At 38.2% G+C, this 22,922-nt stretch overlaps 1 pseudogene across 1 annotated transcript in view; it reads left to right on the top strand.

Moving 5' to 3' along the window:
- Positions 1–11,695: 11,695 nt before the first annotated feature.
- The window catches only part of LOC147504230 (DNA polymerase delta catalytic subunit-like), a 32,190-nt pseudogene continuing 20,963 nt past the window's right edge, over positions 11,696–22,922 (top strand). Inside the window, exons 1-2 of the transcript XR_015220362.1 lie at positions 11,696–11,949; positions 18,754–18,782. The product of XR_015220362.1 is annotated as a DNA polymerase delta catalytic subunit-like (transcript). The remainder of the gene's footprint in view (positions 11,950–18,753; positions 18,783–22,922) is intronic.

The raw sequence follows: 22,922 nt of genomic DNA, 5'->3' as shown, positions 1-22,922 counted from the left end.
TAAAGATTTGTGCACCAGAAATAGGAAAACAAACATACCTAAAGAAGCCTTCTTAATAGAATAGTTTCCCTCTTTATCTAAGCAAAACAGAATCGTTAAGTACAAGGACCCTGGTCGTCCCACTATACAATGGACCTTAGGCAATACTTTCACCAGAGCTGCTCTTCTAGATCTAAGGGCGAGTGTTAACTTACTCCCGTTTTACCTTTATAAACAACTAGGTATACATGATCTAAAACTGACTAAAATGACTTTGCAGTTAGCCGATCTTTCGATTAAGTATCCTAAGGGCATAGTTGACAATATTCTTGTTAAAGTTCAAGACTTGTATTACCCAGCTAATTTTATCATTTTAGACACATAAGTCACTCATGACTCTGTTCCTATCATCTTAGGGCATCCTTTCTTGGTGACTGGCAATGCCCTCATTAATTGTCACGATGGTTCAATGTCCATTTCCTTTGGAAATCTTGCTATTGAGGCAAATGTTTTTAAGATGATGCAACAGACACCAGACACGACTATAGATGGCAAAGTTAGCATGATAGAAAGTCTCGCTCAAGATTATTTTAACAAAACTTTTCCACAAAACCATATGCACCAATTTCTTTCTTTTGGTAGTACTGAGGATTCTTACATCCAAGAAATACATGCTCTTTTAGAATCTACTCCTATCCATGACTCCTTAATAGATCTAGCTCCTGAGTTTGAAGAACTCATTCCTGAACAAATCTGCATTGTAGAGGTGGACAACCCTCCTGAATCCCTCATTCCCATTTTTCCCACCCCTGAGCTTAAACCTCTTCCCACTAAGTTAAAGTATATTCATCTTGATACGGACGGCACTCATTCGATTATTATCTCATCTCAGTCATTTGCTACTGAAGAGGCAAATTTGATTAGGGTTATTCGTGAACATCGTTCTGCGATTGGTTGGTCTTTAGACGATATTAAGGGTATTGACCCTAGTGTATGCAAACATCGCATACATTTGGAGGATAATGTGAAAACCTCCTGTGAGCCACAACGTTATTTGAACCCTACCATGAAAGAGGTAGTTAAAGTGGAAGTTTTGAGATTACTCGATGATAACATTATATACCCTATCTCAGATAGTGAATGGGTGAGCCCAGTTCATGTAGTCCCTAAGAAATCAGGTGTTACAGTCATCCGTAATGCCGATGAGAGTTAGTTTCCACCCGAGTTCCTATAACGTGGCGGATTTGTATTGATTATAGGGAGCTTAATGCTATGACACGTAAGGATCACTTTCCTTTACCCTTTGTCGACCAAATGCTTGGACGTCTAGCCGGCCATACTTACTATTGTTTTTTAAATGGCTACTCTGGCTATTTCCAGATTATTATTGACCCTGATGACCAAGAGAAGACTACATTCACATGTCCCTTCAGTATGTATGTATATAAAAGAATGCTTTTTGGCCTTTGTAATGCACCTGGTACTTTCCAGCGTTGTATGCTACCTATTTTTAGTGACATGGTGGAGAAATTCATAAAAGTGTTTATGAATGATTTTTCCATTCATGCTCATTCCTTCGAAGATCGTCTTTCAAATCTTTCTAAATTTTTGAAACGGTGTCAGGAAAAGAACTTAGTCTTAAACTGGGAAAAATGTCATTTTATAGTCACTAAAGGCATAGTTTTAGGTCATATTGTTTCTAAAAATGGAATAGAAGTAGATAAAGCTAAAATATATAAGATAGTGTCTCTGCCTATACCATGAACTGTCCATGACATTAGAGCCTTTCTAGGCCATGCAGTTTTCTACAGACGTTTCATAAAAGATTTTTCAAAAATAGCTAAGCCTTTAACAAAATTGCTTTTAAAAGATGTCATTTTATATTTTAATCATGACTGCAAAAAGGCTTTTGAAACTTTGAAAGCTGCTTTCACCTCTGCACCTATCATATAAGTACCAGACTGGTCAAAACCTTTTGAACTTATGTGTGATGCTAGTGATTATGTCATTGGTGTTGTGGTAGGACAGAAGTTATATAATAAATCCACATTTATTTTGTATGCTAGTAAAACCTTAAATGATGCGCAACGTAATTACACTACTACTGAAAAAGAATTTCTAGTCATTGTCTATGCCTTAGATAAGTTCCGTCCCTACTTGGTTGGCTCCACTACCATCGTCTATACAGACCATGCCGCGTTTTAGTACCTTCTCGCGAAGAAGGATGCTAAACAGAGATTGATCTGTTGGATTCTTCTCATAACTAAATTTACCTTAGAAATTAAGGATAAAAAAGGAGCTGGAAATATAATTGCAGATCACTTATCTAGGTTAACTAATGAGGATGACAATGATTCCGAATCGATATCTGACTCTTTTCCAGAGGAGCATCTTTATTCTATTTTTTCTGCACCTTGGTATGCAGACATTGTTAATTTTTCATTGGCCGAGATCATTCCTGAGATATGGTCCAGGAATGAATGCAAGTTATTTTGGCCAAAGTTAAGTTTTACTATTGGGATGAACCCTATACCTTTTTAAGTATTGTGCGGATCATATAATTCGACGTTGCATTCCCAAGTGGGAGTACAATGAGGTTTTATCCTTCTGCCATGAATAATCATGCGGGGGTCATTTTAGTGGAAAGAAAATTACCACCAAAGTTCTTCAATGCGGTTTTTATTGGCCGACCCTATTTCAAGATGCCCATGCACACTGCAAAGCGTGTATTAGATGTCAATAACTTGGGCGTATTACTCAACGTAATATGATGCCCTTAAATCCCATTATCATAGTGGAGATTTTTTATATCTGGAGTATAGATATTATGGGCCAGTTTCCCATTTCGCATGGTTTCATTTATATTCTTGTAGCTGTATATTATGTTTCTAAATGGATTGAAGCCATGGCTTGTCGTACTAATGACCATAAAGTTGTAGTGTTGTTTATGAAGGAGTATATCTTCTCACGTTTCGGCGTACCTAAGGCCACCTTTACTGATGGAGGAAAACATTTTTGTAATAGAGTTATTGAATTTTTAGTCAAGAAATATGGAGTTACCCATAAGGTGGGGCAACTCCGTATCATCCTTAAACTAGTGGTCAAGTAGAGGTGTCCAATAGAGAAATAAAAAAGATTTTAGAAATGACAGTTAATCCTAATAGGAAAGACTGGTCTAGACACCTAACAGATGCTTTATGGGCATATAGAACGGCTTTTAAAACACCTATTGGTATGTCACCCTACCGCTTACTTTTTGTTAAACCTTGTCACTTACCTGTTAAGTTGGAATACCATTCCCTATGGGCTATTAAAAGTCTTAATTTCAACATTAACGCCGCTGGTGTCAAGTATAAATTACAATTAAATGAGCTTGAAGAAATCCGTAGCGATTCTTATGATTTAGCGAAGGATTATAAAGCTAACATGAAACGTATTCATGATAAACATATTTTGCGTAAAGAGTTTGACCTTGGCCAAAATATTTTGCTATATAACTCACGGTTGCATATTTTTCCTGGTAAATTAAAAACACGATGGTCCGGTCCTTTTCTGGTTACTGATGTTAGCCCTCAAAGGGTAATTACCTTGGTAAATCCCAAGGACAACAATACATTTCAAGTAAATGGCCAATGCTTAAAACATTTCCATGAATTAAGGTCGCCAGTTGTCGAAGAAACCCTTTTACAATATCCTATTTATGAGGACTGGCCCTCTATGCTTGGTGTACTTTCTATCCATATTCTATATTTTGGGAGTACTCTATTAAGGTAACCGGACCCTCCTTTCGGAGTGTGTGGTTGTAAGTTCCGGATCCTTAGTCCACATTCATGTAATTTATGCATTCCTTTCTCGCACTTTCTCTCGTTTCTTTTGAGTATTGTTTCTCTATGGAGTGATTTACATTTTTACTTACTTTATTCTTGCAATTTTCAAAAATTATTTTCATAAAAATTAGAAAATATAAAACCCATAAATATTAGATATATTAGAAAGTCTAGGGTATCTGACTTTAAAAGACCCTCTTTTTCACCACAACAAAAAAAAAATCATTCTATTTCAAAATTTTGTTTGGTGGTGGGTAATCACCCCATCTTGTTCTCTCAATTTCCTATCTTTGTTTATGTTGCCTTTTAGTCGTATAGATTCGTGTGACACAGAGTCTTCTAGATTTTCCTTCGCCCTCATAACTTATGCCATTTAAGTATTACAAGGCGTTCTTCCACCATTTGATATGTCACCCACTGTTAGATTTGAGTTTTTCCTAGATCATTAGATAGCATTCTTCATGCTGATCATTTTCATAGCTCATTCGCAAAAATTGGACCGCTAACGAATCGGGTATCTTAGTTTTAATTTTTACGAAGCAGCATGACATGATAGGTATTTTAGAAAAGATTTGGGATTGGGCAAAAAATTCAATTTCCACCCAACCCATGATATTTACACCCCACCGACCATCCCATTTAACCTCGTGCCCCGGCCCAATTTCTTCATCTTCCCCAACCAAAATCAATCTGACCTAAATCGAGGACAGCGCGAACTGCGCCTATCCAAACCTAAATCCTAGCCCGCCACGCGCCTTCATCGAAACAGACCTTTCCAAGTTTTTTACAGCACCTTCCCCTAATCATCCCCTACTTATACCCCTACCCGTATTCAAATTTCAACCTACCAATGGCCAGACTAGCAAAAATCATGTCAGAATTTGCATTCAACGCGGACCAATTCCAGCCATTTTATGGTACAGAGATGTATGCTAGAGGGTGGGATAGAATGTGGTACTCTATTGATGAGTACTACCATGAGGATTTGATGTTGAAATTTTCTCGTAATAAAAGGATAACTCCCTCAGGGAGGCTGTTTCTAGATTTAGACGGAGTTGAGATGGATGTGATGCACGAATTGCTTGCAACCATCACTAGGATACCCATAAAATAAGTCACCCTGACCTTACAGAGATCCTAGTTTGATGGAGTGCATTAGTTGATGCTAGAGATGCTACTCGAGGGTCGATACAACGATCGTTCTCACTTTGACAGGCAATAGTCGCTGAGGTTGATTAACCAACTGGTTGTCACATAGTGGCTAGGCAAGAACATCTGTAGCAACTCAAAGCCAAGTGACATTAGCTTGTCATTCATGCATGTCCTTTGGGTTTTGCAGAACAGGAGGTATGATTTTTGCCTCATTGATTTTCTGAGTGAAGAGCTTATGGTTGTAAGCCTGACCACTGCACCCCTACCTATTTTAGTTACTAAGATTATATTATCTTGGGGTTGCGTTTCTGAGTCACCTAGGACTCATATTAAGCTTCACTCAAATGCAAAGGGCAAAGCCATATAGTGACTGTGTTCAAAGGCATTGGACACTGTCGGAAGAGAAGGCTGATGGTATAGATCAAGATGAAGAAGAGGATAAATATTCGGCTTGCTTTGCTAAGAATGGTATAGATAGTGCTTCTTTTGATTTTGCACATTTTTCACTACTCCATAACGGGATACGTACGCTTTATGATCACCAGCGAACCCTAACTACACTCTGTGACTCAATACAGAAGCGCCAAGGTTCCATTCAACGTCATCACCACAACTTAGAGCAGAACATTCAAACCATAGATGCCCACCACGGTGACATGCTTAATACTCTAGAGAATATGGAACAAGAGCAACAGCAACACCGGGATGCGCAGGCAGCTTTTCAGGCCGAGGTCTTGAGACGTTTGCCCCAGCCCGGAGGTTCGTCTTCTTCTTCTAAATCTAGACGTGAGCGTCGTCACCGTCGTCCTTTTGATGGTTCTGGACCATCTTCTTCTTAGGGATAGATTATTTCTTTTTGATTTGTTGTGATGCAATTGATTTAGATTTATTTTTGTTTTGTAATAACTATTTAATTTCCGTACTTGTTTTAATTTCAGTTCCTTAGTTTAATTATTTGTTAATTGCATTTTCTTTAGTTAAGTAGTTAGTATTTATTTGTTTATGTGATTACTCTACAATGCACATATCATTAAATTTAATGCATGATTAATCACACATTCTGTTGCAATTCAGCATGTTTAGGTATTTTACTAAACTATTGCATGAACACCCCCCCCCCCCTCTCAAATTGTTTGGGAGTGGTATATTTTAATTTAGCACAATGTATGTGCACGTATGAAATTGCATGCCTTAACCACATTTTTATAAGTTTTGGGCCAAAAATGTAACAACCCTTGGGCCTTGTTTAAATTAATTGGGATCCACAATGTAATTAGGTACTTGATATTTCGAGGAATTTCAAAGTTTCACGGAATTTCATAAGCTAATCTAATTGAGAAAACCCAAAATATAACAACCCATGGGCCTCGTTTTATTCAATTGGGATCCATAATGTAATTAGGAACCTTAAATTTTGTGGAATATCAAAATTTCATGGAATTTCGGAAGCTAATCATATATAGAAATTCCCAAATTATAAATAGAATTCATGTGTTAGAAACTATTCCTATAAATATGTTTTTGCACACCTTTTTATTTAGTAACCATCCGGCATTACACTTAGCAACCAAACACTATAAAAACAATCTCTAAGTATTTTCCATAACTAAAATCCCTAAACACAATGTTGCATCTCAGAGAGTGCACGCGCTCTACACGAGCAACCAGAGCGCACATCGCCCTCATATAAATTTGTTATCAGCTTTACTTCATCACGCCCCGCACCCTCCGAAGGTATATTTCAAGCGCGTGCGCGCCCTCACCGCAAGCTTCCAGGCTCGGATTTCTAGGTTTTTCTTCTCTAACTTCCAGTAATTACTTTCATTACTTGTTTGCTATGACTACTCCAAAAATTATATCGGAATAGTCTTTTGAGGATCTATTTCTCAATAACAAATACGGTGCATACTTTGATAATATGGTAATGGTGCACGATTGGTACACCCTGCTGGTACGACCTGATCAAACTTATTCTCCTACCCTTACTAAATATTTTTATGAGCATGTTGAATTCTTTACACGCTCCCATGGAGAAGATGGACTCATAGTGACGTTAGATGACAAACCTTGTTTACTAACTAAGTACTTAATTTCATGTGCATTAGAAATTCCTATCCCTGCCCAACACACCCATATTAATTATATAGATGATAATAACAACCATTATGACTGGGTAAACTTCCACGAGACCTATGGTGCAGGTATATTCCAAGTACAACACCAAGGCCAACGTAATGTATCCTTAGATAGGATGGCCCTTAATATGGGCCTCGCTATGCTTTTCCTTAAGCTTAATGTCCTAGGAGATTGGCACATCAAATCTGTGGATTCCCACGCATGCAACGCCTTCATTGCTTTAGCAAAGGGGCGTTGGTTTTATGATATATCCAAAACCATAGTGGCTAGTCTTGCCCAAGCCCAGACTGTAAGGCATAAGTACCTTCCTATGCCCGTCACAGTCAGTCGTATCATGACATTCTTTTTTTCGGAATTCTGTACATGTTTCACCGATTGGGTCAAAGTTGATACAATGCGCACGACCAATGCTATAGTCTGTTCTTTACGTGTTATGGTTTGACCTGGCTGGCGCATCCAACCTTACCTAATAGCCCCATATATCCCGTCCGACCAAATTGCACTTAATAGGTTGGCTAGGGTAGATGAAAATAGAATGAAGGCATGGAAATTGTTCATAGATTGTCAAGACTTAAAGTAGCCTCATTTCACAAGTGAGGAGCAAAGGGAGGATAATGCCTGATTAGCGCAACTATATATATATGGTAATATTTATAATTTTCTGTTAGTGTCCGCTTATGTCCCAAGCGATTTTTATTTCATGTTATCTCTAGAATGTATAGAACTCATATAAGAGTTGCACTTGCAATTTATTTCTTTATATTTGTATCATTTAAACTTTCTTTTACAGGTGCTCCCATTTACAAGCACGTGTCTATGGTACTCTCCATCATTTATTTTCATTCCATACTTTGGGGACAAAGTATGATTCTGTTTGTATAGAAACACGCTGTAAATGTTTAAGCACATATTAGGTTGTATATTATGTATTATTTATCGTATAAAAAGTAGAAAAGCATAAAAAGACATAAATATAGTTTCTACTATGCACTTAGGATAATGGTATTATTTCCTTTTCCATGATGATATTAGTCTAGAAATCTCAAGTAACAATCGAATTAAGCCTAGTTCTTAGAAACGTAAGTTAATATGTAGGTAATAGTTATTGCATCTTTTCATTAATATCTTGCATGAGCATGTATGAATGTACTTGGCAGTATTTTTCGAATACCTAGGTTAGACTACTTAATTATATATATCCTGTGAGAATCTAGCCAAAAAACCTCATATGCATGAGTGAGTATTTGAGTGATGACACAAAGGAGAAGTAAAATATGAGTAGAGAAATCACACATCTACTTGCTTGATTACCATACCATATCTGAAGCGAGAATTTAGGCCCTCTTTGGATCGATATAGCTAAAAATTCATACCTATAAGTAATTATCCGCTAGTTGCCTTATTGAGTCTTTTCACAACCACAAATCCTTTACCCATCTTTAAAACTAATAAAAATAAAAAATAAGCATACCCATCTTGAATGAGTCTGAGAAATAGGATGAGTAAGGAAAATAAAAAGAAAGACCTGTGGAAAACCAAAATTAGATAGTTGCTTCAGAAAATAAAAAGAAAAGAAGTTTCAACCAAACAAAAGAAATGAAAAGAAAAATAAAAATAAAAATATAATATAAATAAAATAAAAAGTTAGAACTATAAAAAAAAACGTAATCAAAGGAGTCAAAACGCCAAAACAAAAAGGCTAAGGATGGAAAATAAGTGTTGAAGCAAAGTAAGAACAAGGTTTTCTCTAGTTACATGTAATTGAAGACCTTACTATCTCAGACTTGTTTATTTGAATATCCATTCTGTTTCTTCTTAAACCATCACCTCAGCCCCGTATCACCTAATAAAAGCCTCTAACTCAATTAGGATTAATTTAGTGTGATAGTAAGTGGTAGATGTAATTGATCGACCTCGGCTCCTTTGGACGTCATTGAGATTGTGAGGAAATGTGTGCCCACTACACACTGGAGTGAGTGAAACTTGAGTTGAAAAATTAGAGTATTTTTGTCTTGACAAATTGTGAGGACCTACTTAAGGACGCTATTCCAAAAGTTTCATAAACGGACCTGTCATTGCATTCCATAACATAGTTCATAGCATGCATGTGTATCTTTAGATGATTTGATTATTATGCGTGTATTAGCTTAGGTTTCAAAAGCATTGTTCTTATTCTATTGTTATTGATATGTATAGATATTTGAGATTAATTAGGAAATTTTATTTTTATCTCTTAGTCGTTGTAGTATAAATGAAGTTTGTGAGTATCTTCTCTGGAAAACTCTCACGAGGCTATAACTCGTCTACTAGGGAATTCCTAGTGGTTTAAGGCCTTATTGCATATGGTCAATGCAATTGCACTCTACGAAACGAGATTAGTTAGGACCACATTTTTTGCCACTTATCTGTTTTTATTTCTCATCTTTGCTTGAGGACAAGCAAAATACTGTTTGGGGGTGGTGTGATAAGCACCCAAAAATGTAGTTTAAACCCCTTAATAGTATTCTAATTAGGCCAATTATGTTTATAATAAATGAGCGTTAGTACTGTTTACGTGTTTTTGTGCATTTCAGGACTTAAAGTTAATTAGGTGACTAAAAGGCACCACTTTTACATGGAAAATGAGTCAAGATGATTGATGAGGAAGTTCTACGTTTAAAGCCCAAGAACCATGAAGAAAAGCCTTTTTCAAGCCCAGTCAAAGTCAATTCGGGTAGAAAAAGAACATAAAAGTCAATAGAAATTCAATAGGTCATATCTTTGGACTCAGACCTCGAAATTAGGCCTACTTTATGTCAAAATGACCATTTCGGAACCAGCTTTCCAATGGGCCCAGCCTTACTCCAAGCAAAGTTGTATAAGTACACTAAAAGGGCACGAAAGTAAGTTTTAGTAGTTATGGCCTCTTTAAACTTAACCTTAATGGACTTTAGGCTCACATTAGAGGCCCAAAGTCTCCCTTTTTGACCCATACACGAAAATTTAACCCTAATACTCTCCTATATAAAGAGGGTTAAGGCTAAACACTCCTATCCTCTTCCTTTCTCTCAAACCCCTTAGTCTATTATTAGTTTTAGGTTAGTTTAGGATTAGAATAGTTTTATAATTGTAGCCTCCATTAAACTTTCTTCAATAAAATCTTTAGTATTAATTTCAATTCTTGTTTTTATCATTATGTCTCTATTTAATTGTTTAGTTAATATGATTGCAATGACACGAGGTTAAACCTCCATTAGAGGAGGTTTATGAAGCCACGTGAGGATGATTAACCATTAGTTTATTATTGTTTTGCATAAAGAACTTCAAGTTTTTCGTTGTGAGTGTCTAGAGATAGAGCTCATAACAGAGAACTAGAGTTTAGAGCCACCACCCAAGAGATTTATGGAGGAGCTAAACTCTCAAGCTAGTGAAACCTTCATCCGAGACGACTTGGTGTTCACTGGGGATCAAACAAGCAATTCGATAACTAACTAATAGTCAATCGAATTGCGTGGTGGATTAACCTTCTCTATATCTTCTCTCATAAATTAATTCACTATTTTCACATCGTATTACTCTCACTAGTAAAAGCATTTAACTAATCTAGATTTGAATTCAAGTAACAAACGACTAGAGTGGACCGAACACGACTAGTTCTCAATATTTCTATGATATTGATAGTATTTTAATTATTGTTTTTCCATCATAAATCTACTGTTCGTGCATCTTTAATCTGATGTTTATCAACATATTTTACTATCACTCTTATCAATATCCATAAACAACGAGGCTTTTTGCGTTGTAAAGATAACACACATACCATACTTCTTTATGTTTTACAAAAATTCTCAATCTCATTCTAAATATACTAAAACTAGACTCGAACACAGGATACCGTGTCTATCTCCATAGGACTCGGAATATATCGAGGCCAATTGGGTTGGAAAGCTTACACACGGGTCTTACTTTTTCATGTTTTAGCATGGGTTTGAATCTCAGCCAAACTATGTGAAAACGTGGCTCCAAAACTGACGCAAATCCTGATTTTCATAAGACAGATTTCTGATGGTCTTATCGACTGCCTAACTTTTCACACTTCCAATCAAATAAAGAAAGAATTCTTGTAATAAAAATCAGACCTAACTAGGTCTAAAATAAAACTTGCCCAACACAAGAAATAAGCTCTAAGCCAGGGAAGTTCAAACATGAAGTTAAGCGATAATCCTTGAGCAAAAACATATGAAGCCCCCTAGACAAACCACTATACTACCAAGAAGCACTATACCATAATAGGATATTTGCAACACAGACTTTTTTTGCTTTGCAACGGTTATTTACTGTTAGTAAGTTGCCAACGCTATAAAAGCGTTAGCAATGTTATAAAGCGTTACTTTATTTAGGTGAATTTTATGAATTAATTGCTAACACTTACAAATCGTGTGAGAAGTGTTGCAAATTAAAATCTTGAAATATAAAACATACTTTACTTTCTCTCCTCTATCTCTCTCTCTCTCTCACCGCCGCTACACTCTCCAGTCTCCTCCCTCTCTCTCTCTGCCCACACATACTCTCACTGTAAACTTATTTAATGATGATGTCACTTAGATACCCAAATAATAGGATTCATTTGAGTTCCTTGATGTTTGGTTTGGAAGCAGTTAACAACAACAACACCGCAGCCGCCAAAACGGTTTCAACAACGAACACCAATAGCAGTAGTAGCAAGGATGGAAGAAGAAGAAATGATGGATGAAGATGTGTTTTTAGAAGAAAACCTACTTAGAGAAGAAGAAGAAGAAATTTTCATTCTTCAAAATGAAGAAGATCGTAAAAGAGCTTTATCTTCTCTTTTAACTATTTGGAAAAGGCCCAATTTGTCCTTGATAAGAGCCCAAAACTGTAGTTTTAACCCCTTAATAATCATACTGTTAGACCAATTATGTGAATAATAAGTAAGAGTTAATACTGATTAAGTGTTTTTTATGCATTTCAGGCTTCAAAGTCCATTATGTGCAGAAATGTGCCACTTTAGCGAGTTAAAGGAGCAAAAGTCAGCAGAACTTCCGAATGCCATATCTTTGGACTCAGACCTCGGATTGAGGCCTACCTTATGTCAAAACGACCGGCTCGGAAAGAGCTTTGCAATGGTCCAAGCCTTGACCCAATCAGAGGAGCAGAAGTGGACGAAAAGTCTGTGGAAGCCAACTGCAGCTGAAGAGGCCTTTTGGATCGAAGAATTGGGTTTTGGGCCTGATTCTCTGGCCCAAACCATGGCTCCAAGCCCATGCACGATTTTTGGATCTGAATGTATAAAAACAAAAGCTTAATTCTTTGTTAATGGTAGATTAATTAGTAGAGAATTAGGGTAGATAGCTTAGAATAGAAAGTAGCCATTAAAATAGCTTCTAGATCTAGATTTAATTGTTTATTTAATTAGTTTCAAATCCTTTATTAGATTAAACCTTTGGATCTTGTTCTTCAATTTGATTAGATCAATAAAGTAATATTCTTCATCAATTTCGATTTTGTCAATTCCAATTCTAGATCTAATTTCAATTCATGTCCTTATTTCAATTTAGTCATTAAATTAGATTTCATTATTGTTAAATTAAGTAAATTTCAATGCTTTATATTATGTTTAGTTTTAATCTAAATGGAAATGATTATGGAATGATTCAAGGCTAAACCTCCATTAGAGGGGTTGTGAAGCCTTGATGAAAGCTTGATTCGATTATCGTAGAGTCGCCGATTTTCTATTCCACTCTAGAAATGATTAGTTCACCATGAGAATGGGTTTAATTGTTCACATGCTAGTTATGAATTGGTAGAAATGCCATGTATAATTAGGGATTAGGAATAACCAATTGTTCTCTTGAAGCGATTCAATTCGGATTACTGACGATTTTATCGTCGTTAGTGGATTAAGTTGAGTTAAGGTGGAATCAATCCCCCTCTAACTCCTTATCATAGAATCAACGTAGCATTCCCTTAGTATTCTGATAACCGACTAGTTGCATCTTGTGGGTAGTTGCATCGTAGTATAATTCCCTTCGTAAAACTCTCATAGACTTAAAAACGACTAGTTAGATTAGAAAACATCCATGCTAGAGCACTAGGAGTGGAACAAACTTATCTACTCCACTATATCTCATAGGATTGAGAGTAGAAGCTTTGATAAGTAAGCACGTAAAAGAAAGTTCTAGTTTACTTACGTTGTGAATTCATAGTTCATTTCGTAGGTAGACTAATCATTTCACTCTTATCAAATGGCGCCGCTGCCATCTTAGTTGCACTTTAGCATTGTTTTCATAATAGAATTAGTAATTTTAAGTCCCATCACCCACCCACCCTTGTTTTGTTTGATTCATACCGTGGTTGCCGTTTCAGTTTTGGAAAAATTCCGGCTTCAAAGAAATAAATCGAATTTCGCCGCCCACGCTTCAAAAGAGAGCGCGACCCGCTAAGTTTGGAATTTTCGTTTTTAACCGAGCTGGCCGCTTCAAAGAGAGCGACCCGCTAAGTTATCTGGAATTTCGTTTAACCGAAGGCGCCAGCGCTTCAAAGAGAGCGACCCGCTAAGTTATTGGAATCTCGACTTTTGACCGATCTCGACTTTGCGCCCAGCGCCAGCTAATACAAAAGCGCCCGCTCTTTATCTGAAAATTCGGATTTCCACGGGGGTGATTCAAACTTCGAAGTTGTCAAGTTTTTCGGTGTTCTATTCTCTTATAAACACCGAACACGCTGCATACAAGACGCTATTCATAAGCGAAGCAAGGACGCCAATCAGGTATTCCTTTCTTCCACACCTCGTGATCTCCGTTAGAGGTTTATACTAGTATATCGAATTGTTTGGAGTGTTGCATGTGTAGTTAATCTCGACTTAGTCTTGCATGAGATTAAGGTCGCTCGCATAAAACACCGAACGTAAATACACAACAACATCAACAATCAAGTCTATCTAGTATACCACACACTACACCTCTAGCTACTATTCCACACACACCACCTGATATAATGGGGGAAGAAAGAGAGACTCCTCTCTCGGACTTCTACAAAGCCTTGAGCGATAGCCCCAAATCTTGCATCGTTCTAGCAAACCCGGGGATTTCAGAATCCCTCCAAAATTTTTAATTTGTTACCCGTTTTTTATGGTTTAGACCATGAAAACCTTACCAAAGATACGCGTAGGATTGAACAAGTCTTAACAACATTCCACCATCCTACGGTTGGTACGGAACAAATTAAATTAAGGGTATTCCCTTTCACCTTAGCCCGATAAAGGCGGCGTCTTGGTTAAGCGCCGGCCTAATTCTAATGGACTCGTGGGCTAAACTTGTTCAAATTGTTTATGGAACATTTTTACCCACCCCCTAAAGACGGATGAGATGCTTTCCAAGATTCATTTCTTTCGACAAAATCCTCATGAATCATTTTCAGAGGCTTGGAATCGTTTCACCGACCGACCTGCTTATAGAGTGTCCACACCATAACTTAGCAAAAGACACGTTAGTTCGTGCCTTTTTCAAAGGACTTCAACATCACCATAAAGAAGTCCTTGACATAATGAATGGGGGTAGTTTCTTAAGTAAAGGAGCCTCGGAGGCTTATAAATTCTTAGAGGATCAAACTAAGCGAAATAACAACTGGGGGGGTAGTGATGATATCCCCCGCTCCGCTAGTTCTTCTTCCACAGTTAAGGCTACCAATATGTTTGAGGTTAAATCAGATCCTGAGCTTAAAACTCTGATTGAATCCCTCACTAAAAAGGTAGATGCCATTTCTGTACAACAAAAGCCAATCCCCGTCATGAATGTAAATTCAAATCCATGTAGTTTCTGTTGGAGCCCTGAGCATCCCGAATCACACTGTCCTATTGCCTATGAACAATCTTGTTCCATTAATAGTGAACCTAACGCCCCTTGGAGACAAAATCCCAACTTCGGTTGGAGAAATAACCAAAACGTCACACATCAAGGGTACAATAATCAATATGTTAGGCCTACGCAAAGCTTTAACCAAGCCTCACTAAGACAAGGACAGGGTCAGGGTAATTTTAATAATTATAACAACCAAGTGCAACCTCGACAAGGTCAAGGTAATTATAATAATTATAATGCTAATAGAGGTATCGTTCCGGTAAATAATAACTATCAAAATCCACCAATAAATAATTCACGGAAATAGTTCCAAAGAATAACCACCCGTGAACACTACACCCACCCAACCGGATCGTCTTGACACCTTCATACAAGTGAGCCAAAAACTTTTCCAAACCATGGCTCAATCTAACCAACAGCTTCTACAATAAGTAAATAATTTAACCCAACAATTGGCTCAAGATAAAGCCCAACCCAAAGGTGTGTTTCCAGGTAACGCAATACCTAATCCTAAAACAACAAACACAGCCTTTGAGGTCACCGATAATACTAGTAATGAATATGAAAATGTAGGTGAGATAAATGCCATCACCACTCTCCGTTCTGGCAGAGTGGTTGATAACAAGGTAACTATGCCTATAGTTACCCCACCAGTAGCCCCTACACCTACTATTTTACTAGATACCGAAATAGAAACTGAAGAGCCTACCACTGTAGAGGTACCAGTTACAACACAACCTAAGAAACAGAAAGCCACGGTTAAACATCCAGGTGATATCATTGCTAAATATAGACAGAAACCACCGTTTCCACAAAAATTAGCCATGTTAACTAGAGATACAAATTACGAGGAGATTAGGGATGTTTTCAAGAATCTAACTATAAACCTTCCCTTCCTCGAAGCTATTAAAAAGCTACCACATCATGCTAAGTTTCTTAAGGAATTGTGTACTACTAGGCGTAAGACAAATATACCAAAAGACGCTTTTTAACGTAACAATTCCCAACCTTATCTCGAACATAATGGAATTGTTAAGTACAAGGACCCTGGTCGTCCTACTGTACAATGCACCTTAGGAGATTCCTATTCGACCACCACCGTTATTAGACACGGGGCTAGTGTTAACTTACTCCCATTTTATTTGTATAGACAAATAGGTCTAGACAAGATGCAACCCACTAAAATGACGCGTTGCAATTAGTGGATCGGTCTATTAAGTATCCTAAGGGTGTAGTTGAAAATGTGTTGGTAAAAGTTCAGGATTTCTACTATCCGGCTGATTTTGTAGTCCTCGATCTAAGTCGCTAACGACTCTGTCCCAATCATTCTAGGGCGTCCTTTCTTGGCAACTGCCAATGCGCTCATTAATTGCCGCGGATGGTTCAATGTCCATGTCTTTTGGCCATCTTGTCTGTTGAAGTCAATGTTTTTAAAACAAGGACACAGTTACCCGATTCGTCTATGGATGGAGAGGTTAGCATGATCGAGAGCTTTGCTCGAGATTATTTCAACAACACGTTCCCTGATAGTCATATGCCCAAAATTCTTTCCTTTGGAAAGTCAGACTCCAACATTTCCATTCCTACACTAGTCAATACACATATTAGTGATGAGGACGGGATAGATGACTTTCTCAAAGATGTAGAGGACTACCATAGTAATGTGGATATGACCAATCTTGATGAGGAATTTGATGAGTTTCTTCGAGAAGGTGACAATTCACCTTATCAAGAACTAACTTGCACAACGTCCACCCCGATTCCCCTCCTTCCACCCTTTCAAAGGAATCTCGAGTTTGCACTCGATCCTTTTGTTTCTCCTGTGCTTCATAATTTTTTAAATCCTCCTAGCAAACGGATACTTCAGAAGGACAAACTATTTGACACCTTCATTTTCAGAATTGAGACAGTCCCTACACACACAATGAATGAGTTCAGTGCTAAAACCACATCCTCAGTGTGTACAGGCTGTCTTTCTACAACTTTTCCATATCCACCATATCCTCCACAACCATTCACTTTTCCACACTTATTTACTAAAACACCCACGCATTCAAAAATGAAAAAGAAGGTGCATGATAGGTTACACAATAGGGTTATCCGACTTTGTTTGGATTCCACTAGGTCTGGTCGAGGAAATCTTGGTGTTTCATTGTGTTTGGATATGTTTTCTGTGATATTTATTTATGGAATGATCCACAACTATTTCGGTTGTTGATATATGATCAACTGCATGTTCATACATATGTTTTAGATAAAGTCTTGAGTATCTGACTAAAAACGACTCAAATTTCTGTGTTTGGTGCACTGCCTTTCACTTCAATATATTGGTGAGTGCACCATTCAGGTAACCGGGCCCTCCCTATGGAGTGTGTGGCTGTAAGTACCGGATCCTAAGTCCACGGTTCACATAGTTCACGTTTTCCACTCTTGCATGTTTTTCTCGGATTTTTGAGTCATGTTTCTCTATGGTGTGAATTATGTCTTTATTGCTTATTGTTTTTCCTTCTAAAACTAAAATAAAAAATAAAAAATAAAATAAACATAGTAATCTATGAAGTCTCGGGAATCTGACTTTAAAAGACCCACTGCTAAAAACAAATTTTCTAAGCTTCGTTGTAAAAAATTTGTTTGGGGGTGGGGTGTTCGTGTTTTCGTACTAAAATGTTTTATGTCCCATTAGAGTTGCTTAGGCCGTTTTATTGTATTACGATTCGGATTGACATAATCTATTAATTTAGATTTCATTCGTTCGCATAACTTACGTCATGCACGCATTTCGAGGCGTTTTCCACTATCACGTATCTCATCTGAAGTCGGAATAGAGTGTTTTATGGATCATTGGACAGGAAATTCTCTCCTGATCATTTCCATATCTCATTCGCAAAAATCGGACCGGTAACGAAGCGGGAATTTTGATTTGAAATTCGCGAAAAAAATCAAAAAAATCAAAAATTTCGATTTTGGGCTTGGGCCCAACCCGCGCCCATGGAGAGCGCGCTCGCGCTCTTACCTTCTTTAGCAACAGTTCATCGTTTTCATCTTCCACCGCCATTAACAAACCTCCAAACCTAGAAAATAAAAATTAAAAAGAAAATCCAATAAACCCACGCCCAATATCAAATCCTAACCCAAATCTTCTCTACAACCAAACCACCACAACCCCCACCGATTTTAAGCACTAAAAACCACCGAAATTTATAAAATTGGTCTTTGCCACCACTCCTCCATCACCACCACTGTTGTTTTTAGGTCGGTTAAGGTTAATCCACCACCACCACATCATATTTAGACCCTCACTCCATTCCAAACACTAGATGGCTCAGCGAATCATACCGAGCAAGTTTTCATCGCCGCCGACCATTTCGGCGCCATTTTACGGTGTGAAATGGCTAGTAGAGACTGGAATAGTCTCGGTACTTTCGACCGAAGACTTCTACCACGAAGACTTGGTCCGACGATTCTACAACACTAGGGGAGTTGGAGGGAGTAGGATTTTTGTGATGGTCGGAAGAAGAAGAAGGGAGTTGACTACGGGCCTGTTGGCTGAGATTCTAGGCATTCCGCCTAGAATCAATCTGGATGCCACTTTACAGGATCCTTAGTTTGACGGGGTAGAGCCGTTGATGGGCGTCACTGTCATCAATGGGAGTTACAATCCAAACTCCCATTGTGTTCGCCAGGCATCCCTCAGGACCAACCAACTGGCTACAGCTCAGTGGATTGGTCGGAATGTCCTAGGCAAGGACAAGGTCAGTGACATCGGTCTGACCTGCCTCCACGTCCTATGGGTACTCCAGGAGCAGAAGTATGATTTCTGCATCCCGCAGTTTTTGCCTTGAACATTATTAGGGGGTTCGAAGGTCTTTGGCACCTCTCCCTGTGCTTATTACTAAGATCATGCTGAAGATGAAAGCAACTCCTGCATCGAGAGGATTTACATTACCCTGCACCGTAACCCGCGTATCTATAGGGAGTGTACTCAACAAGTATGGAGGAGGGCTGAGGATAGAGAGGAAGAAGAAGAGGAGGCTGGGGGACAGCAGGATGATTCGGAGGAGGATGAGGAGGATGGGACTTGCTTTGATACGGATGCCTTCCAGAGGTGTTGGTCTGATGCTGAGCGCATGACTATGCTTCATAGGGGGATGCGTTCACTCAACTCTGTGGCAGACCTCCGGACTCGACAGCGACCATTCACCACAACCGAGATCCGCACCCCGGAGGGAGGATGAGAGATGGGAGCAGGCGCGAGGGCTGAGATGGAAGCCCGGCGCCCGGTTTAGAGTGGATATGCTAGCACGCTTCCCACCTCATCTGGACTCGCCTCTCGAGGACACAGCCTACGAGGCATGAGCGTCGTCGACGAAGGGCGACATCTCTTCTTTGGACCTTCCGAGCCCGGGAGCCACCACTAGAGACTGTGCCCTCACCACTTTGGCGCAGGTGTTTAGAGAGGATGAGGAGTGATAGTCGTAGTTATTTTTGTTTTATAAGTTGTTGTTTTATTTACTTTTGTTGTTTTTATTGTAATGTAACTTTTATTTCCGTAATTTGAATTTTGTAAGTGAAAGGACCTCTGAATGAAAATTTTAATATAAGGGGTTATTTTCAGTTTGTGTGCTTGTTTCATATTGACCCCACCTTCCCAACTTGTTTGGGGGTGGTTTGATTATGTCAAGCTGTATTTTTTATAAAAAACCCTAGTGTTAGAATTTACTGCGGAATAAGGTGAAAATATGGAGTTTAGGCCTATCTATGATTGAGAATCATTGTAGGATAACATCTAGATTAAATAGGTACATTCAATCATAAAATCCAAATAAGAGATACTGGGTTCGAATTAGAATACAGGATATGAGTTGTTTCCATTTTCAAGTTTGGAAATTTTAGGATTTCCGGAAACTGCCGTAATTAGTTTTGGCAACTTTCCGATCCATTCTAGCAACTTTAAACCTATATAAACTTGATACAATCTATCCTCACAACTCACACTACACTAAAACCCCATCACTCACCCTTCACACCCCGATTCCCGTTTCGCGTCTCCATTTTCACAAAATCGCAACTTCGGGGCCGCCTCTAGTTGAAGGCCGCGCACCCTACACTTCCGAAAAATTTGCTTTCGAGGCCAGCGCTTCAAGTCAAAAGCGACGACCAGCTAAGTTCTTGGAATTCTAAAATACAAAATCTAACAAAAAGCGCCGCCGCAACTTCTCCGACCAGAAAATTCCAGCTTTTTCGCGACGTTGTGCCGGTCGTTTTGCAGCTATTCCGGAGCGTAGTTTTGAGATGACATCTCCCATAATAATACCGAACAGTCTTTTCGAAGATTTGTTCCAAAGCACTACTTATGGTGCTTGGTTTCATGAGGTGATCACATACGTTGGTGGGAACCTCTTATGGTAAGACCGGCTGAACTTTATTCTCCAAAGACTTGCATCTTATTTTTATAATAACTGCATTTTCTTTGAGAGACCGGATAGAGAACAAGTGTTCTCCATCACCATTGACGATGAACCAATGGAAATTACCGTGTTCTTGCTAGCATTTGTTCTTGGACTTGTTATGCCCGGCTGAGATACAAGACCCATGGTGCTATTGGGTCGATAATATGCATGTCTATACTTATGAGTCTTTGCACGAGGCTTATGGGCAGGCATTTTTCAGATTGAGGACCAAGGGGACTATAACGCGTTGCCCTTGGTAGCTTTGTCCATGAACATAGGAACTGTTATGTTTTGGATTATGCTAAACATTTTAGGGGAATGGCGCTTTTTCTTCGTGAATGACGCCACTTGCAGCCGTTTTTCCTTTTTTTTTAGCCAATGGACGCCCGGTTCTATGACCTTCCGGGACTTTGATGTCTAGTTTAGCACGAGCCCATACCATGAGGCATAAGTACCTTCTTATGCCCTGTTCTAATTTCAACGTATTATGCTATGTTTCTTTCCTGTTTTTGTACCGCGTTTCACGGATTGGATTAAGGTAGACACGTGCGACCCACCAATAGTATTATTCGATCTTTCCATACAATGACTTGGCATGGGTGGCGGATACAACCTCACCAAGGTTGCGCCTACACCCCATCGGACCAAGTGGCACTTAATAGTTTAGCAACCATAGATGATAAATGGCGTGAAGCCCGGCAAATTATCATAGCATGGCAGACGCTGAAGGAACCTCACTTCTTTATAGAAGTAGAGGATGACCGAAGATGACGATAACAACGGAGCGGAGGTAAGTTTTAGTTCTGTTAGTGTCCGCTTATGTCCCAAGCAATTTAATTATGTTAACCCCATAATGGGTAGAACTCTTATAGAGTCATGGTCGGGTTTTATTTCCTATATTAGTACGTTCTAACTTTGTTTTGCAGATGTTCCGAATTTCACGCGCGTTCAATGGTATTTTTCCTACCCTCTTTATTTAAATGCTTTGAGGACAAAGCATGCTTTTTTTGGGGGCATAGAAACACGTGTAATTAAGACATCTGATACGATATAGATAGACATAATATGCATTTGTTTTCTAGTTAAAATTTCAAAAATTTAAAAATATAAATAAATAAGTCATGCTATACACTTAGGAATATTGGTATTGTTTCTTTCTCCATGCTTTTAACAATCTAGAAGTCTCACATAGTCATTTGCATCGTAATAATTGTTAGAAACTTAGGTTAATCGTAGGTAATAATCTTTGCATCTATCTATAAATATATTACATGAGTATCTATGATTGTTAGCAAGATAAGTTTTGAAATCTAGGCTAGAGTACTTATTCTACAAATCCCGTGAGAATGTAGCCTAAAGCCTTATATGAGTAAAACATTTGAGAAATGACACAAGGGAGAAGTAAAAATCCGGATAGAGAAATCACACGCCCACTTGCTTGATCACTAAACCATATCCTAAGTGAGAATTTAGGCCGCTCTTTGGATCGATATAGCCGTAAATTCAAACCTATGAATTATTTTCGCTAGTCGCCACTCGAGCCTTTCATTAGCCCTTCCATAAACCACAATTCCTTTACCCCCCGTTACAAAACAAAAACAAAAAAAAAAAAAAAAGAATAAATCAACCTACCCAATTTAGAATAAGTCCGAGAATAGAAATGAAGAAAGAAGAAGAGAAAAAAAAAACACGTGTAAACAAAAAAATTGTTAGTTGCTTTGGAAAATAATAAAAAAGAAGTTTCCATCCAAAGAAAAGAAAAATAGAAATAAAATAAAAACTCCAAAAAAAAAAAATAGAATAAAAAGGGAGTCAAAAGCCAAAGAAAAGAAAAAGAAAAATATGGCTAAGGATGGAAACAAAGTATAGAAGCAAAAAGAAAATAACAAGGTTTTTCTAAGTTACATAATCTGAAGACTCTATTATCTCGGACTTGTCCTTTTGAATATCCATTTCCTTCCTTCTTAAACCACCTCCTAATCCCCGTAACACCTAATAAAGACCTCTAGCTCAATTAGGAATAGGTTAGTGTGATAGTAAGTGGCAGATGTGTTTGATCGACCCGCTTCCTTGTTGTCATTGAGATTGTAAGGTAAAGTGTACCCACCGCATTAATCGGAGTAGCTTAAACTTGAGTGGAAAAATCAGAGTGTTGTTTCTTGACTATTATTGTGAGAACCTACTTAAGGACGCTATTCCGAGTTTTCATAAACAAACCTGCTGAACATTTCATAGTATTACTCATTGTTATATGTTTATTGTAGATGATTGTTTATTATGCATATATTAACTTAGGTTTTTTTTGTTATTCTTATGTAATTGCTAGAGAGATGTATAGATAGTTGAGCATGAATAAGGAAACAATAGTTTTATTTTCTTAGTCGCTTTGTAGTATAGATGAAGTTTGTGAGTACCTTCACTGGGAAACTCTCACGAGGTTATAACTCGGCCCACTAGGGAATTCCTAGTGGTTTAAGGCCTTGTTGCATATGGTCAATGCAATCGCACTCAGCAAAACG

The sequence above is a fragment of the Coptis chinensis genome, chromosome 4 (assembly GCF_015680905.1).
Source record: "Coptis chinensis isolate HL-2020 chromosome 4, ASM1568090v1, whole genome shotgun sequence".
NCBI lineage: Eukaryota > Viridiplantae > Streptophyta > Magnoliopsida > Ranunculales > Ranunculaceae > Coptis > Coptis chinensis.
This window is presented reverse-complemented; position numbering and strand designations above follow the sequence as displayed.